Source organism: Cydia splendana, chromosome 1 (assembly GCF_910591565.1).
Source record: "Cydia splendana chromosome 1, ilCydSple1.2, whole genome shotgun sequence".
NCBI lineage: Eukaryota > Metazoa > Arthropoda > Insecta > Lepidoptera > Tortricidae > Cydia > Cydia splendana.
The window spans coordinates 8,145,139-8,159,727 of NC_085960.1; the positions used below are offsets into that span (position 1 = coordinate 8,145,139).

At 37.8% G+C, this 14,589-nt stretch overlaps 2 long non-coding RNA genes across 2 annotated transcripts; one reads left to right on the forward strand and one right to left on the reverse strand.

The window, feature by feature from the left end:
* Positions 1-10,435: 10,435 nt before the first annotated feature.
* Positions 10,436-11,624, reverse strand: LOC134794425 (uncharacterized). Its single transcript, XR_010144671.1, has 2 exons — positions 11,043-11,624; positions 10,436-10,809 (listed from the first exon to the last, which is right to left on the reverse strand). It is a non-coding gene; the product is annotated as an uncharacterized LOC134794425 (long non-coding RNA).
* An 889-nt stretch (positions 11,625-12,513) lies between these two features.
* Positions 12,514-13,694, forward strand: LOC134794491 (uncharacterized). The gene is made up of 2 exons (XR_010144677.1): positions 12,514-13,087; positions 13,321-13,694. It is a non-coding gene; the product is annotated as an uncharacterized LOC134794491 (long non-coding RNA).
* Positions 13,695-14,589: the final 895 nt, after the last annotated feature.

The window sequence follows — 14,589 nt, forward strand, 5'->3', positions numbered from 1 at the left end:
ATTAACTCTTTAAATAATACATACAACGTGTACCGCTACGTACCACTTAAGACTGTAAGTCTGTACCTACATGGATTACAGCAATGCACATAGAAAATGTGCTAAATGCGGGGCAACGGCTGTTGAAGCAGCCAGAGTGAAATTTACAACTTTAGTGGGTTCAGAAGGAACCGAGTCATAACGCATCTGGAAAGCGTATTAATTAACCGTGAAGAAATGTATGAATACAAGTTGGAAATCTGTGTAAAATGCCGTATGTAAAGTGTAGTGTATCTGTGTGTAAAGTGTAATAGGTAGGCATGCCTAATGTTATTTGTATAAAAGGTACTGAAAACTTTGTGAATGCGCTTTATTAATATCTATTTTTTTATTAAGTTGCCAGTTGCCAGTTTTCAGTGTATATTTTTATATGTAAAACATTTTTTAATAAATAATATATATAATGTTATAAACATAAACATGCCTTTTATTTAAATCAATTGATAATACCACAAACAAGGGGTAATATTTGCATCTTGCATATATTTCGTGATATGAAGATAACAAATATGTTTATCAACAAAATTACTACCTACCAATACCCGCCAGGCTAAACCGGTTGTCAACTTTAGTTCCATTGGTACACAAAGACGGCGCCACTAGTATAAACGTATAAACGGTTGGGGACATTTTTTTGTATGGAGTTACCGTTCTTCTCCTAGTGAGTATTATATTCTTTGGTTTCGACCTTCAAACCTTCAAGAAAAGAGGCCAGCATCGAAATTAGGAAATTACAACCCCTACGGTGTTGCGACTGTAATGTTGCGGGTATCCATGGGCGACGGTAATCTTATCATCAGGTGATTCGTGTGCTCGTTTGCCTCCTATATCATATAAGTAGGTACATATAAAAAACACATGTTCCAAATTTTATTAAAATACCCTTATACTTATCTTATAGTTTTGGAGTAAAATTACTGTATATGTATAAGTGTTTCTTTTATTGCTATTATGGCTACGGAACCCTAAAAACGTTCACAAATCGGACTATCGGTTTCGAAGAGAAACGTGGATAAACTACTTGAGGTCTGTGTGAAAACTAAAATACTTTTACCTAAAAGCAAAACTAGCATAATTACCATTTTCACTGTTTGATGTTGACAGAGGTACTCTGGCATGTGTAGATCTGATCTGAATCTGGTTTGCAGCTGAAATTTAAATTATTGTAACAGAAATAAGGTAGTAGTACTAGTGCTTGACGCTGCACTAGTATTCGACATGGGCACTTTATGTCAAAGTAATATAGGTTAAATTTGAACGGCGAAGATTTTTCTGTATTCAAATTTAATCCTTGTCACTTTGACATAAAGTGCCCATGTCGAATACTAGTGCAGCGTCGAGCACTAGTACTTCTACCATAAGTTAACATTTTTAGATTAAGTACTATTACGTTATTGCGGTGCACGGCGTATGGATAACTCCATACGCCGTGCACCGCAATAACGCGGTTGGGAGCGGCAAGTTATCTAGAAAAAAAAAATATCTTCATGGACTTTCCATGTGCGACGGTAATCGCTTATTTACCATCAGGTGATTCGTGTCCTCGTTTGCCTCCTATATAACTTATATAGAAAAGCCTATGTTTATTTTAATATCCTTATATCTTATAGTTCTTGAGTAAAATGGCTGTGATCTACGGACGGACGGACGGGCGGACTGACCGACGGACATGACGAAACTATAACGGTTTCATTTTTGCCATTTTGGCTACGGACGGAACCCTGAAAACGATCACAATTCGGACTAACCAATTCGAAGAGAAACGTGGGTAAACTGAGGGCCTATCGCGAAACACGTTCGCCGTGTTACTTCTCTGTCGCACATACGTACGAATTTACAAGTGCGACAGAGAGGCAACACGTCGAACGTGGTTCGCGGTAGGCCCTCTGAAGTCTGTGTGATTTGAAAATACTTTTAAAGATAACTAGCATAATTACCATTTACCTACACTGTTCGATGTCGATGGTCTGGTATGTAAAGGTTTGCAGCTGAAATTTAAAATTCTGGTGAAAAATTATGTTAATATTTTTAGATGATCTATTTTTTATGGGTAATCAGATATACCTACTGTTACTGTCTGTCTTTCGGGGCCCCCTGAGGATGTGGGCCCTGGGCACGAACCCCGTGTGCCCTTATGGGAAAGACGTACTGACTTATATATTAAACCACTTATTCATAAAACTTAGCATCTAACCTTTGTTAAATTTGTCCCTTTCTAACAAACACAAATGACAAAATGACGGATAAAGATAATCGATTATCAAGGGCTTAAAAGCGTTTATGAATAATGTCATAAGAATACTGTTGTTGAAATTGAAATAAGTACCTTCAATTCAATCTCTCATAGCATAGCATACTTAGTACCTATTGATTGAAGTTTCTTGTTAGATGGACATTGTTTCCATCAAAAAATAGGTAGGTATATAATACTAATAAGTAATTAAAAATAATGAAATAGCTGTAAGTACTACCTACTCTGGACTGGAATAACCGTGATGTGCACAAAAACAGGCCAATTCGAACATACACTGAAATCAGAATAATAATTTATTTTAATCATCATCATGCATTCATTGTTAAATTTAGTCATCGTGCGTCTTGCCCGCACCAATACATGTACGGAAAAGTACGATATTTGAAAGACATTAGTTAGATGTCATTATGATCCAACCTCACAAACACCCAATTATATGACAAATTGTTTACAGTACCTATTACCTATATTAGGTATTACTCAGTAAAATTCCTCCTCCTTAGAAGGTATCATGAACCGTGATAGCTAGACAGTTGAAATTTTCAAAGATGATGTATTTCTGTTGCCGCTATAACAAGGAATACTAAAAACAAAATAAAATAAATATTTAGTGGGGCTCCCATATAACAAACGTGATTTTTTTGCCGTTTTTTGCATATGGGCACGGAACCCTTCGTGCGCGAGTCCGACTTGCACTTGGCCGGTTTTTTAAATTATAATATTAGGTCTTGGTTCAAAGTTTGTTTGGGGTTAGCTGGATGAAGGGATAACTTCATCTTTATAATTTAAAATGTATCTGTTGCTGTGCTGGACTGTTTTAAACTTACCTACGATAAAATGTTTATTACTTACCTAATCAGTAATCACTTAGTGCTACTTGCACCATACCACTAACCCGGGGTTAACCGGTTAAACCATTAACCTAGTGTCAAATTGTACTGGTAACCATGGTTACTCTAGGTTGAATCAGTTAACCCCGAGTTAGTGAATGGTGCAAGTGGCCCTTAGTGGGCTACAACAAAGGCTAATTACTAATTATGGCTAATAGAAAGTTACCTTGTCTACTTGCAGCATGTTGAGGAAATTCTCATAATAATTGGTATTCCGACAGTGGAGGTGCGGAAAGATTTAACTTTGGATAGGCTCTTTTTAGGGAAGCGCTGGTGGCCTAGCGGTAAGAGCGTGCGACTTTCAATCCGGAGGTCGCGGGTTCAAACCCCGGCTCGTACCAATGAGTTTTTCGGAACTTATGTACGAAATGTCATTGATATTTACCAGTTGCTTTTCGGTGAAGGAAAACATCGTGAGGAAACCGGACTAATCCCAATAAGGCTTAGTTTCCCCTCTGGGTTGAAAGGTCAGATGGCAGTCGCTTTCGTAAAAACTAGTGCCTTCGTCAATTCTTGGGATTAGTTGTTAAGCGGACCCCAGGCTCCCATGAGCCGTGGCAAAATGCCGGGATAACGCGAGGAAGAAGGATAGGCTCTTTTTAGGGTTTTGTAGTCACCTAGAAACCCTTATAGTTTCGCCATGTCTGTCTGTCCGAGGCTTTGCTCCGTGATCGTTAGTGTTAGAAATCTGCAATTTGGCATGGGTACATATATCATGCATTGCGGCAGCGATACTTAATATAAAAACTATAAAAAAAAATTTTTGTTCCAATAGCGTGGGGTACCGTTGGATAGGTCTTTCAAAACGAATAAGGAGACCCTTTTTTGATATAGATAATTTTTCGGAAATAATCGCTCCAAAAGAAAAAAAAAATGTGCCCACCCCTCTAACTTTTGAACCATGGGTCCAAAAAGTATGACAAAAATCGTGAAACAAAAGCTTAATAAATAATTTCAATGAAAACTATAGCAAACATGATCGGTCCAGTCGTTTTTGAGTTGTTGCTAAAAATCTCTTTTTTCTTAGTAAAAAGACGTACAAAGCGCTGCAAATAGGTACTCCCTGTAATTTATAATGTACCTACATGATACTTACGAATATCCCCCGTTTGGCCTATTTTAACAGAATCGTAACTACGAAACTCTACACTGAGCAATTGAGCATGCCTCGACATGTAGCTTATTGTCTTGCCAAAGTCTCTCCGTTCAAAATGATCGCCACAAACGTGACGAATCTCCTGCAACTTTTCTATGGGTAAATGAACGAGATCTTCTTTTCCAGTCTAGCTTGTCTAACCCAAGTTATACACCTGTAAGCAAAGTGGTTTTGGCTTCCTTTTCATTGTGTACTGTAAACATAATATTGAGGGACACAAATGATGCAAATTAAAATAAGTATTGCAAACATAAGAGGAAGATAGTAGTAGTAATTAATAAGTATGTGCTTTAAAGTGATTGCGACATTTGGGTTCATGCAGGACTACTTTCAGATAACTAAAATATGAAATTGAATAACACGTAAGCTTTTATAGTAATAAAAGGTCATATTTGAAAAAGAAATGGAGATTATAGAGATTCGATGATGATAAATAACGTGGGTTGTGTCGGTCTAATAAGTACCTACCCTGTGCCCTAACTATTAGAAGAGACTTACAGGTAGCAAACATAGCAAATTCAAATAATACACCGCATAAGTAGCAAATAACATTTTTAGGAATTTATAAATTGAAATAGACGTCATCTTTGAATGCCTAGGAAGTATTTGACCAACAACTTTGATATCTAGAGACTGATGACCCCACAGTCAAACTCATTGTTGAGTTTTGCTGGGCTATGACTATTTTTAAGAATACCTCTGTATTTTATTAAATAAATACATAAATAACATTTAGGGCGAGCAATACGTGCTTGTTCCTCCTATTACGGAGTGGCGGAGACCGGATTCGAACCGGCGTCTCGGTCGGTCTTTAGCTTGTTACGCGGCTGATAAATCAAAATGTTTAATAAAATAATTTGATTTGTTCCCTGGTAGTTGTATTTCGGGACTTGTAGACTTACCGCTGTTCATCCTTGAGAAATCTGGCAAAGAATCCTCCTCGAGTGATTTCTCAGACACCGCATATTCACAATATCAGTTTTTGCCGGCCATTGTACTATTTTACAACAGTATTATTTCTGTTTCAAATCACCACAAAACCCAGGAGAAGCAAACTCAACTTTAGAAAACTGTTATTGTTTTGCAAAATTTGCACACGAATTGTCAATTTTGTATTTCAAAATGGTTGCCGCTCGTATACGCATAATGTCAAGTTGGCATTTCAACAGTGCTGCCGCCAATGCCATGCCGCTGAACTAATTATGACAAATATCTTTGCTATACGTTTGTTCGTAGTAAGAGAGTTTCTCGCCACTGATCCTGCCTGACAATTTGATTTGAGTCATTTGACAGCGTGCATTACCAGACCAAAAAAATACGTTAGGTTATACGTAAAATCCATACAAGGTAGGATCGTATAGAAGTGGTATACGCGTGCCTCCGTGAGGGACAAAACCAAGGGCCCAACGTTTTCTGTTCTCTTTCACGGCGCAGCAACTAGTATCATTTCTCTCTCCTCGCTCTTTTAAAAATGCCGTTTGTCAAAAAAGGACAACCATACTGTTGACAAGATGGACTTCAAATCAAGTGTTGCCTTTTTTGATGCGCCCAGGCTGTGTATGTGTGCGTAAAAGCGTATATGTGTGCTCTTTTAGGGATGTGAAAAGTCGATTTTAATCATATTATATATCGATAAACGCTACACAGCGGAACGCAATAGCGATTAATTGAAGCTTCAATATCTTCGTTAAACATAGACATAATTGAAATGCTAATGGATAATGAATATATTATAACTAGCAAAAAGCAGAGCTTTGTAAGGGCTCGCGGAGGTTTTCTACCTTAACGTACCGAACCGGTTGCTGTCCGGTACGCCTGTCTGTTATAGCTTTTACTTTGTCCTTTAAAAACGTGTCCAGACGACAAAATCAAATTGCCAATATCATCCACACGTAATATACAATTTCATAAGTGCATTACATCCTACACGGTCGCCCAGTACTTTTTGTAAGGAACCCAACTGGCTTTCCTACATAATGTTGGGTCAGCGAGCCAATGTTCTTGAATTTATTTTTGCGTCCACTCCACACAATTGATCGAAAAACTATCCCGTCTGGACACCTACTGGCGGTAATCACGCTGCTCCGCACATAAACTAACACACACAGTTCCACTAGGTACAGCCAGGGTCCAGCATCAGCTCTATCTTGGGTACTGCTCTTCTAAGTTCTCATTAAGACGTGTCAGATGACCAAAACAGCGTGTGCCTATGTTGCACCAAACCTGAGTTCCACTAGGTACAGCCAGGGTTCAGCATCAGCTCTATCTTGGGTACTAATCTCCTAAGTGCTCATCAAGACGAGTCGGATGGCCAAAACAGCGTGTGCCTATGTTGCAACAAACCTGAGTTCCACTAGGTACTGCCAGGGTTCAGCATGAGTTCTATCTTGGGTACTGTTCTCCCAAGTGCTCATCATGACGAGTCGGATGTCCAAAATAGCGTGTGTCTATGTTGCATCAAACCTGATCGAGTTCCACTAGGTTCAGCCAGGGTTCAGCATCAGCTCTATCTTGGGTACTACTTTCCTAAGTTCTCATCAAGACGAGTTGCATGACCAAAACAGCGTGTGCCTATGTTGTATAAAACCCGAGCTCCATTAGGCACTGTCAGGGTTCAGCATCAGCTATCTTGGGTACTGAAAGTACTGATCTACCCAGTGATCATCATGACGAGTCGGATATCCAAAACAGAGTGTGTCTATGTATGTTGCATCAAACCCGAGCTCCACTAGGTACTGCCAGGGTTCGGCATCGGCTCTATCTTGGGTACTACTCTCCTAAGTGCTCATCAAGATGAGTCGGATGACCAAACCATAATGTGCCTTTGTTACACCAAACCTGAGTTCCACTAGGTACTGCCAGGGTACTGGGTCATTTTGCTGAACTGCACGCCGACGTTTCGATTGGCGTGCAGTTCCCATACAAGTTGCAGTCGGGTTGTAGTCCGTCTGTATCGGCCCTAAGTCACTGAAGTTTGTATTAATTATGCTTATCTTTATTTATAATTTTAGCAGTTCCAAGCAATAGTAACACTAAAGGCGCCATTCATTAATTACGTAAGACAATTTTTGCTAGCTTTTGACCCCCTCCCAACCCTAGGTAAGAAATAATAAGAATAGGCTGACCCCGTCCAGCCACCAATATAATTTATTTTCAAAAAATATTTTTATGAATGTTTATTTGTACCTGTACAAAGGTACTTGAGCTCGTTTAAGCTAACTCTGCACCATGTTTGATAGCATAGAGTATGGAAGTATTATTTTAAACGTCATAATTTCATAGAAATTCAAAAAATATATCGCATCTTTGTGATCTTACTTAAGAACTATGAAAACCCCCTCCCACCCCCTTGTAAGAAAAAATAAGATATGTTCGACCCCCCCTCCACCCAAAATCCTCTTACGTAATCAATGAATGGCGCCAAAACTGTATCTCGAACTGAAAATACCCGATTTAAGTTTGCTAACACAACATGACTGATCATCACATCGTCAGCGTCACAAAACATACGAGTACATGGACCTCATACAGCAAGATTGATTGTTCTAGTAGGTATTCACAAAAACTTAATTGCTAAAATGGGAATCAAACCAAGTGAAGCGAGGTGGGTTGAATCCAAAATTGTACCCACTTTGGTATTCATCGTTGTTAATGGCGTAAGCGCCATCGACATTATTAAACTTGAAAACACCACATAGGTATCGTATTGTCTGAATACCCACAACACAAGCCTTCTTAAGTAGTTAAGTAGTATAAGAATGTCCAATATTTATTTATTACTAACGCCATCTGTTAGAGAAAGAAATAATTAACATTAGCACGAATGTTAATTCATCATTTTGCCAACAGATGGCGCTAGTAGTAATACAAAGTGTTATTACTTTATTTTATTTTTTTAGGTTTATAAAATGATATTTTTATGTTTGATAACACATCTAGACATGAATTTAAATTACTATGTTAAATTTCAAACCTAACAGTGCAGTAGTTTTTCCGTAAAGTGTACCACAAGAATGCATATTTCGTCGATTAGTGATAGGGCTCGCTTCGCTCGCCCTAATAAAATCCTGGGTTCGGATCCTGGTAAGGGCATTTATTTGTATGATGATACAGATATTTGTTCCTGAGTCATGGGTGTTTTCTATGTATTTAAGTATTTATATATTATATATATCGTTGTCTGAGTACCCACAACACAAGCCTTCTTGAGCTTACCGTGGGGCTTAGTCGATTTGTGTAAAAATGTCCTAAGTATAATAATATATTGTAGCCAATAAGCCTGACATCGTGATAATAGATTGATCGCAACGTCGGGCCGTGCTCGTTGACATCACCATCCCCCATGATGAGAATCTCGTGAAAGCCGAGAAGGACAAGTCCAGTAAGTACCTAGACTTGGCTCACGAGATAACCGCCATGTGGGATGTTGATTCGACGATCATTGTCCCGATAGTCGTTTCAGTGAACGGTCTAATAGCGAAGAGTCTCGACCAACATCTTGAGAGACTCTCGCTAGGTGGTTGGATCAAGGGTCAGATGCAGAAGGCGGTGATCTTGGACACGGCGCGGATAGTCCGCCGGTTCCTCTCTCTGCGGCCCTGACCACCGGTAGCTTGGGCCCTGCCCCGCTGCTGGCGGCACCCTAGGTTAGGTTTTTTATAATGTGTTTATACTGTTTATATTAATTTTTATTGTTTTGTAAGTGTTTTTATATTTTACTTTTATATTCATATTATAAATAACCTAACTTAAGATGAGAAATGAATAAAGAGAATAATAATATATAATATAATATAATATAATAAAATAATTCAATTATTGCGAAACACCTATTTTAGTAGGTATTTATGTATTTTAATTAAATATCTGAACTTTCCCTTGGTTCTCTAGCCCCCTCCAGACTATGCGCGTGAATCGCGGGCGAAGCCGCGAACGCGAATGTGGAGTCGATTTCGCAGGTCTGCGTTCAGGACTCCACACTAGCGTTCGCGGCTTTGCGCCGCGATTCGCGCACGAGTGTGGAGGAGGCTTCTGCTGGGGCGTGACTATAAAATTGTGATCTGATAACCACAATAAAGAATAAAAGCGTTTTTGATCATTTTAGGTATCGTTAAACCTTTGAAGTAAAATTAAAATTGCAAGAAATGTCGATAGTTTATCGATATGACTTTATCGACATGGCTACAGCAAGGTGGGCCTCATTCGTACACTAAACAAAAGTGGCAACAGTGACAGCTCGCTGAGACGGGATCTCTATATATTAAATCTATGGACAAAACATACGCAAATAATACGCAAATGCGACACTGTGATTGGTCGAATTCATTTGTTGCCCACCATTATCCATACTAAAAAAAGGTGGGGAACAAATAAAATGTGAGACTGTGACAAGGACAAACAATAATAGCTCTTTAGCCCCCTCCAGACTATGCGCGTGAATCGCGGGCGAAGCCGCGAACGCAAGTGTGGAGTCGATTTTCGCAGACAGCGAAATCGACTCCACACTCGCGTTCGCGGCTTCGCCCGCGATTCACGCACAAAGTCTGGAGGGGGCTTTTCGCTGCTACTCCTACTGAAAGATACATAAGACCAAAGAATATAATACTCACTAGGAGAAGAACGATAACTCCATACAAAAAAATGTCCCTTTCAAAAGTTCGTTTATACTACTAGCGCTCTGGTAGGATACCATTGTAATTAGAATTGACAACCCGTTTAGCCTTGCGGGTATTGGCAGTAATCCAGTTCAGGAAGCTAATGGTCCTGGGTTCGAATCCCAGAGAGGGAATTTCTTTTTGTATTTTTTTCTTTTTTGTTGGGGTCAGGTTTTTAAGAGCCCATCAACGTGCACACTAGCGTCACTGCTGAATACATTAAACTAGTTTTTATGTTATTGGATTCGTCAATCTACCCGTCCAAAGTTAAAACGGCCGTTTTTGTTTTGAGCTCATAGATCGACGAATCCAGCAACATAAAATCTAGTTTGATGTATTCAAAAGGTACCTAAATACACAATACAGTCCGTAGCGGCCCCTTTTTTAAATACATGTCGTTAAATTTAAATAATCACGATTATTTAGCAGTGGCGCTAGTGTGCACGTTGTTGGGCTCTGAAATTAGCATTTCACAAATAAGTAAAAAAATACGTTAAAAGATAATGATTAGGTACTATATTCAGAAATTCGTGAAATATAAAAGGTAACAAAAAGTTACGTATTATTAAGATATAAATATTTTCATAATACATATGAATACATACACTGATATGGCAAATGGTTACAAGTTGTTATTACATCTATCCGGTTATCGGACATTTTCTGCTTCACAGCTCCGCGCAGCGTTCTTGGTCACCGGGAAACTAGTTTGGATATGCGGCAGATACGTGCCCTTCTGAGCTTTTTCCAAGAAATCATATGACGGCCCAGGATTATATTATTATCTCACGCTCAAGCCATCTGCTGATTCACTTTCTAAAACAAAATAGTCAAAAAAATAAACAATATAATCTATCTTCCTAATTACTAACGTCGCTAATTCCTAGGGTTACCAGCTTAAACAATGTGGGGTTTTACATCTATGTTGAATTTTGATTATAATTTCGGACGCGTCCGCGTGACTTACGGGGATAGTAAGATTAAATTATTATATTTGAATTTGGTAATTAGCACGCTCATTTTTCTTTAAAGATTAATATATATCTTACCTTGAAATTATCGCTGTTTCTGATTTACTACAACGGTTTCCACACACACATTAGGGCTTTCCATAATCCGGATAAGAATTGTTGATAAAGTCGCCATTGCCGGATACATACAGCAAGGAAGGAAGAGAGACAACGGTTTAAATTTAACTAAGTCTGTGCGAAGACGCATTTAGATATGTTGCTCGTACATATGAATAGATTTTATTTTTAAAATTAATAGGTAAATAAATATATTTCAAGTGAATAAATCGTTTTATATGAAAATTGATATTTTTGCATTAAATGACTTAAATGACAGCATTGACATTACAGACTTTTATCTTGTCTATGTTCTTACCGGCCAGACCCAAATCAAGGCCTATCAAAGAGGCCAATTGACAAAGATTTTTTTTTATTTTATCAAGGAGGGTAGAGGCACGTCTACCCTTCGTAGATTTTATGAACATAGACAAAGAAAAACTGAAATATAATAGATAATAATATACATATATCAAAAAATAAATAATAATTTACATATGACTACTTCATAAAATACAAATCAAAATAATTTGATTTGTTCCTAGAAATCGCATCTATAGACAAAGCCAGTTCTAGCAATGTTGCTGTAGTAAAATATTTTGATGTTAATTACTGGCAATCTCGTCTGGGAACGGACAACACATGCACAATTTTGAAGGGTCACATCGTTTCAAGGAAGTCAATAGGCCTTGCATAAGACTATCCCGTTCTGTCAGTTACACCCACCACTCATGCCAGATCCAGAGGGTCTACCGCGAACCACGTTCGAAGTGTTGCCTCCCTGTCAACTTTACGGACAAATTTACAAGTGTGATAGAGAGGCAACACGTCGAACGTGGTTCGCGGTAAGCCCTCAGGTATATCCTAGATTCATGGTAAAATCAGTTCAACGTTCATGGTCCAAAACATACAATTAATTATTCTTAGGCATTTCGAATTTGTTATCGTAAACCTATCGAAAACAAAATAAAGTAAGTGATTGCGACATTTGGGTTCATGCAGGACTACTTTCAGATAACTAAAATATGAAATTGAATAACACGTAAGCTTTTATAGTAATAAAAGGTCATATTTGAAAAAGAAATGGAGATTATAGAGATTCGATGATGATAAACAAAGTGGGTTGTGTCGGTCTAATAAGTACCCTGTGCCCTAACTATTAGAAGAGACTTACAGGTAGCAAACATAGCAAATTCAAATAATACACCGCATAAGTAGCAAATAACATTTTTAGGAATTTATAAATTGAAATAGACGTCATCTTTGAATGCCTGGGAAGTATTTGACCAACAACTTTGATAACTAGAGACTGATGACCAAGGCCTATTGACTTCCTTGAAACGATGTGACCCTTCAAAATTGTGCATGTGTTGTCCGTTCCCAGACGAGATTGCCAGTAATTAACATCAAAATATTTTACTACAGCAACATTGCTAGAACTGGCTTTGTCTATAGATGCGATTTCTAGGAACAAATCAAATTATTTTGATTTGTATTTTATGAAGTAGTCATATGTAAATTATTATTTATTTTTTGATATATGTATATTATTATCTATTATATTTCAGTTTTTCTTTGTCTATGTTCATAAAATCTACGAAGGGTAGACGTGCCTCTACCCTCCTTGATAAAATAAAAAAAAATCTTTGTCAATTGGCCTCTTTGATAGGCCTTGATTTGGGTCTGGCCGGTAAGAACATAGACAAGATAAAAGTCTGTAATGTCAATGCTGTCATTTAAGTCATTTAATGCAAAAATATCAATTTTCATATAAAACGATTTATTCACTTGAAATATATTTATTTACCTATTAATTTTAAAAATAAAATCTATTCATATGTACGAGCAACATATCTAAATGCGTCTTCGCACAGACTTAGTTAAATTTAAACCGTTGTCTCTCTTCCTTCCTTGCTGTATGTATCCGGCAATGGCGACTTTATCAACAATTCTTATCCGGATTATGGAAAGCCCTAATGTGTGTGTGGAAACCGTTGTAGTAAATCAGAAACAGCGATAATTTCAAGGTAAGATATATATTAATCTTTAAAGAAAAATGAGCGTGCTAATTACCAAATTCAAATATAATAATTTAATCTTACTATCCCCGTAAGTCACGCGGACGCGTCCGAAATTATAATCAAAATTCAACATAGATGTAAAACCCCACATTGTTTAAGCTGGTAACCCTAGGAATTAGCGACGTTAGTAATTAGGAAGATAGATTATATTGTTTAATTTTTTGACTATTTTGTTTTAGAAAGTGAATCAGCAGATGGCTTGAGCGTGAGATAATAATATAATCCTGGGCCGTCATATGATTTCTTGGAAAAAGCTCAGAAGGGCACGTATCTGCCGCATATCCAAACTAGTTTCCCGGTGACCAAGAACGCTGCGCGGAGCTGTGAAGCAGAAAATGTCCGATAACCGGATAGATGTAATAACAACTTGTAACCATTTGCCATATCAGTGTATGTATTCATATGTATTATGAAAATATTTATATCTTAATAATACGTAACTTTTTGTTACCTTTTATATTTCACGAATTTCTGAATATAGTACCTAATCATTATCTTTTAACGTATTTTTTTACTTATTTGTGAAATGCTAATTTCAGAGCCCAACAACGTGCACACTAGCGCCACTGCTAAATAATCGTGATTATTTAAATTTAACGACATGTATTTAAAAAAGGGGCCGCTACGGACTGTATTGTGTATTTAGGTACCTTTTGAATACATCAAACTAGATTTTATGTTGCTGGATTCGTCGATCTATGAGCTCAAAACAAAAACGGCCGTTTTAACTTTGGACGGGTAGATTGACGAATCCAATAACATAAAAACTAGTTTAATGTATTCAGCAGTGGCGCTAGTGTGCACGTTGATGGGCTCTTAAAAACCTGACCCCAACAAAAAAGAAAAAAATACAAAAAGAAATTCCCTCTCTGGGATTCGAACCCAGGACCATTAGCTTCCTGAACTGGATTACTGCCAATACCCGCTAGGCTAAACGGGTTGTCAATTCTAATTACAATGGTATCCTACCAGAGCGCTAGTAGTATAAACGAACTTTTGAAAGGGACATTTTTTTGTATGGAGTTATCGTTCTTCTCCTAGTGAGTATTATATTCTTTGCTGATGACCCCACAGTCAAACTCATTGTTGAGTTTTGCTGGGCTATGACTATTTTTAAGAATACCTCTGTATTTTACTAAATAAATAATAAATTAATAAATAACATTTAGGGCGAGCAATACGTGCTTGATCCTCCTATTACGGAGTACGGCGGAGACCGGATTCGAACCGGCGTCTCTGTCGGTCTTTAGCTTGTTACGCGGCTGATAAATCAAAATGTTTGATAAAATAATTTGATTTGTTCCCTGGTAGTTGTATTTCGGAACTTGTAGACTTACCGCTGTTCATCCTTGAGAAATCTGGCAAAGAATCCTCCTCGAGTGATTTCTCAGACACCGCATATTTCACAATATCGGTTTTTGCCGGCCATTGTACTATTTTACAACAGT